This window comes from Zonotrichia leucophrys, chromosome 2 (assembly GCF_028769735.1).
Source record: "Zonotrichia leucophrys gambelii isolate GWCS_2022_RI chromosome 2, RI_Zleu_2.0, whole genome shotgun sequence".
NCBI lineage: Eukaryota > Metazoa > Chordata > Aves > Passeriformes > Passerellidae > Zonotrichia > Zonotrichia leucophrys.
The window spans coordinates 124,881,972-124,887,505 of NC_088171.1; positions in this window are offsets into that span (position 1 = coordinate 124,881,972).

Consider the following 5,534-nt stretch of genomic DNA (forward strand, 5'->3'; position numbering starts at 1 on the left):
ATGTTAGGCACACGCTTCACTGTTTCAGAGCTTAAGACTGTAAGACATAATATTTAAACCCAGGGAAGACAATTTGGGATAATTAATGAAAATTTAATTGTGCAATTTGTCTGGCTACTATACAGATTAAGTGTTATAGTCCTGACATCAACCTCTCTTTATCTAATGCTGAGCAGCCTTTGGCCCTGTTCCAAAGCCCACTGAGGACAGCAGAAGTCTTCCCAGTGGCTTCAACAGGCTTCCAGCCAGGCTGTTTGCTGTTACCTATTTATAAATTATGATTATTGAATGTTCTTGCATTTTTACAGTACCTGAGCAGCTGCTAATTAACCACACAGAGGTACAAGGGAGAACACTGACCTAAAGAGGGGAACACCAGTGGTGTGGCTGGGGCAGAAAGCCCATGCTTGGCTCTGACAGCAGCTTGCCTGGGGCAAGGAGCCAGGCTCACTTCAGCAGAACCAAATCCCTGGGAAAGGAGGGAGGCTGCTGGAACAGGCTGACAGACTGCTCAGGAAATGGCTTTCAGTCCTGGCCCCACTCACTGAGGGTTCCTATAAAGATGTTCAACTTCAACATCCAGCCCAGAGAATGGTCCTAAGAGAGTGGGTGGTGGGCTCACTGGCTTCCTTTGCTTTCCAGAGCTGCTGCTTGGACCCCACCCTGTGCAAAATATAGCCTGGAAAAGGAAAGTGGGCTCATAATATCCTGGTGTGCTTGCTTCAGGCTGCCTTGCCTTTCCCCAGCATCCCTATAACAATCAGCTGTGCAAACCTGGTTTGTGTTGGGCACAGGGACTTGCCTCAATGTGTGGAAGAGGCCTGGGCTGGCTGTGCTCTCTGGAACACTGGGGCTGGCACAGGGAGCATGGGCTGCTGCTGCTCCAGGGACATGTTGTAGTTATATTGTAAAAGTTCTATTATCATTACATCCCAAGGGTTCCATATTGCCAGCGTTTCATACCTCCTTGATGTTTCTTATAGGCAGCTGCTCTAGGCACTGACTCTTCCTCATCCTCACAGCAAGCAACTGACTCCAGTTCCCACCAATCCACTCTTTTGTAACACTTTTCTTATTGGCTAGAGGTGTGGCCTGTTAACATCAGGCCTGCTCCTAATCTTTAGTAATTGGTTCAGCCCCAACTCTTTGGGGGATAAGATTACATTCTATACCACCTTCATTTACCCATACTGGATCCCCCTACAAGGACACTCTGGCAGCTCAGCCAAGGACTGTCACAGGGGCTGTGTCTGGGCCAGGTAAAGGTGCAGTGTGGGGTGTCCCTGTGGGAAGTGTTTCCAGGTGACTTGTGGAGAAGCTGCAGTGATTTAGAGGGGCTCCCTATGCTCCAAAATGGGAAATTGTTCCACAACACTCCAGATGGGAGATGAGTAGTACATTTTACAAACTGAAATATCTTAGCAAAAATCCTGAAATTATGGGAGTTTCCTAACAAAGATATGGCATTGCAGTAATTCTTGTTTTGCTACTCAAAAGTGGCATGAAAGCCTGTACAAGTACCTTACCCCAAGTATCACATTTGGAGGGTTGTTTTTACTTCCTCTGACTCATCTTTATGGAAGACCATAAAAGTGTATCACAAATTCAGATCGGTTTCTCTCCATGAAGATTTATTAACCCAATTTGAGAAAAAAAAGAGCATATAATAGCCAACAATGTAGATATGATATATTACTGGGTATCTCCTACCTATAGGCACAGTAGTTGCACTTCCTCACTTGAGAATGGGGGAGCAGATTTACAGGTCTCTCACAGACATATTTAGATGCTGGCATTTACCCAGTGTGGACTCTCTGCTAACTTTAATGATGTTTCATTGTCCCTGGGAAATCACAGCTCCCATGGCTGACATTTTTAGGCTCATATGAGCACGCAGCAGCACAGTTTCCTAGGGAGTAGAGAAAAGGTGACTGTGACCTGTGAATGAAGCACAAAGTGATGATTCAAGGCTCTTTAATTTTAAGAGGAGGTGTCCTGCCTACTAGTGAGTTGGCAAAGAAAGCAGGTATTTAACTTTTCCCATGTTGTCACTATTTGGTTATTTTTTCTGTAGACTTCAACTCTGAAGAGGAATTGTACTGGGAGGATGATTGTATGCATGAATTTCAGACTTCTTAGTACTGCATAAGTCAAATATGTTGCATTTTGGAAGAGGTGATGTCTGAGAAAGTTGAAATTTTCCTGCTTGGCCTCAGGGCAGTGTCTCCTGCAGGAAAGCAGGGGCTCTAACAACCTTTCATCCATTGCCATTTTGATGCCACAATTTTGGAGATATTTCTTACCATTTTCTCTGAGCCAAGTCTCATGTCTTGACACAAGCAGACCAAGAAATCAGCTTTTCAAAGTCTGTCTGGTGGGACCTGGCTCTGGAGCACCCATCCCACCTTCAGCCACAGAGGCTGTGCTGCGCCTGTTCTCCCTACCTGTGGTGGTGCTTCTAATAGCAGATCACGGTGTGTTCTTACAGCTCAAAAATCTCACTGCCCCAGACCATTTCCTGCTTGTCATTCCTTTTAACATTTAGAAACACTCTGGATAACAAAGTCCTCTCCTAATAAAGTCTAGATGACTCAAGGCACAGAAAGGAAGCTGTAGGCTTTGCACTTCTGGCCTGCCTGTTGGAATCCAGCACAGAGGACTTGTTCTTGTCATCAGCTCTCAGAAGGAGGGTGAACTGAGGGCCATTTTCTATTTCCCATATAACTTACTACAGCGCCAGCTTTTGCAGGATCTGCCATGCCTTTCCAGAGGTGTAACAGGGATTAGGTGTCTCATCAGCCATATGCATCCCAGTAACAGGCCAGAAATGACTTATGGCTAGAGCAAACATATATTGGGAAAATCTGTCCCACTCTGCACTGATTAGGTCAGGCTGTCACTCAGATAGCTAAGAATAGCAGTGCCATGCAGTCAGTGCTAGTGATGACTCAGAAGGTGGTTTTTTTAGCTGAAAAACATTCCTCAGAGTTGTCACTGAGGATCATAGATGCATGAGGAGCATAGCACTAAAATCTGACCTTTTAATTTTTCTTTTAATTATTTGTCAACTTACACATTTCTTCATGCTCATCTACTGCATTTATTTTTAGAAGAAAATTCAGTGCCCTCTTGCCCTTGAAAACCATTTAACCTAAAAAGATATGGAGGAAGAAACTAAAGCTATGCATTAGCATTGCTTTATAGGCTACTCATGTACTTTGACACTTTCAAGAATATGTAAACAAAATCCTACTCCTTCCTTTCCCCTCAAGCTACCTGTTTCTCATAACAGGTTTTTCGTTTGCCCCTGTTACAACTGGCAGGGTGGAAATGAATCATATTTCAGTGTATCTCAAGACAGAAAATATTGTTACCTTCAGAGTGGAGGCTGAAAAGCAAATGCTTTTGATGTCATGGGTCATGTTGGGTCTTGAAGTGTCTGCCTGTCCAACTACAGGTAGTAAATGTGGGATGCTGAACCATAAACTTGCTCTGAATGTGGACATTTCTTCCATTTCTTAGTACCATGCTGAGTTCTCTGTGTGGTAATAAGTCACACCATTAATGTTGGAAAGCACTAATTCTTAATGAATATAAATTTCTCTAATCAGCCACCAACACAAATTCAATAGAAATATGCTGTAATGCAGTTTATTGGCTTCAAAAACTTTGTGAGCCATGTTTGGTTAACTGCATCTTCTCCAAAACAGCTTTAAAGTAAAAGAATAAGTACCATCAAGAGAGTCCCTGCTTAGGGTGCATGTGACTTTTTAACATAGACCTTAATCCTGGGCACTGAAGCACTCACATGATTATTTAATACATATTTAAAATACCAAGAAAAGTACATGACTCTGTAATCACTGATTTATTATTTTCCTCTCTTGTACAAGTAAAAAACCCAGGACTTTATATGTGCAGCTGCTTTTTCTGATCTTCTGGGACATTGTTCACTGCTGGATAGGAAATTAATTTTATAATCTGGGATTTATTTTCTGCCTTTTTTTTCTTTCTGATTTTATGCCATACCTATCCTTTTAGTATACTTTGAACTGGACAGTGCAAACCAGTTGAAAGCTTTTCTAGAGAACCAGCTATAAAATAATGAATATATGAGGACAGCATATTGAACACGCTGGTTTGCATTAGCCCATGAAGCACATTGAGGTTTTTAAAGCGCTTTGTGACATTGCTGCTCACAGACCCAAGCCCGTGAAGGGGTGGCAGCAGCAGAGGAGGTGAGGGGAGGTGTCAGTGGCTTCCCCACAGTGAGAGGGCAGTGACACTGCACACCCAGAGGGCCCTGCAGACAGCCTTGCCTGCTGCAAATGCCATCTCTCTGGGCACCTGGGGAAAGGGAATTGCACACAAAATGTCTGTAAAGGCTGGAGCTGCCTTGCAAGACAGACCAAAGCCCCATAAGGTCAATGTAGCCTCCAAAGACTGATTTCAGGGTCAGTGTGTCTGTGTAACTTCTCAATCGGGTCTGTCCTGAGGAGGTCTTTATCCCAGACAGGTCTTCAAAGGAACAGTGATGCAGCCATGTCTGTTGGACATCCAGCTTTGCACATTCCTGTCTTTTCATGGCAAACTACCTCAGAGGTGTTCAGTCTCATCACCCCAGGAGAGTCTGGCAACAAGCAATGTGTGGTATGCTCCGAAAATACATGGACTGACCTTGTTCATGGCTTTTTAAATGTTCTACATCCAAAAGCTGTTGTTAGTCTTTTGTGATTAAATCTAATTCTTTCACTTCCTTTTCCAACCTGCTGTGTTTCAGTGAGACTTAATGAATCTCTATCACATGTTGGAGACCTTTCAAATACTCTCTCAATGAATAGTGTTTCAAAATGCACAAGCACACACAGTAAACAGAAATAGAGAAAAAAAAAGAAAGGAGAATTCCTAGACTTGTCATACTGGTAGGCATAGTTGAGCTTTCAATACACACTGTGGATTCAGAGGACTGGGAAAGACTTGGCAAGAAATAATAGACAAAATATTAAATGTCAGACTTCTTTTTATAACAGAGCTTTCAGTACAATGGGCCTCATACAGTCCATCAATGCTGTCATGTAACTCTCTATTTATATGTATGTAAAAGCTGGGTTTGTCTAGGTTTTCTTTATGGAGTCAATCAACTTTCTTTTCACATCTTTTTTTAAAACTTTATTTAAACATGTTTATTACTTTGCTCCTCTGTTCTTAAAACTGCCTCCCCCAGAGTAGTATTAATATCTCAGAGCCTCAGTTTCATTAAAAAACTCCAAAACAACCAGTGAAAAACAACAATGAAATAATCTGTAATATATTAGCAGAGAAAGCTTGAAAATGTGGTTGCTGGCAATGTAAGGACTGGGTCTAATGGAAGGGCTGTGGAGTACTGTGGGTTTGGACAGTTTTTTAGGGTTCCCTGTGTTTGGGACTGATGACAATGGAATAATGAGGGCTAGTTAAGCATTTCTGAGAGTTTGGATTTCTGTGCAATGGCATGCAACATGTGCTAGAGCTGCACTTCTAGAAATCTTCCTTCC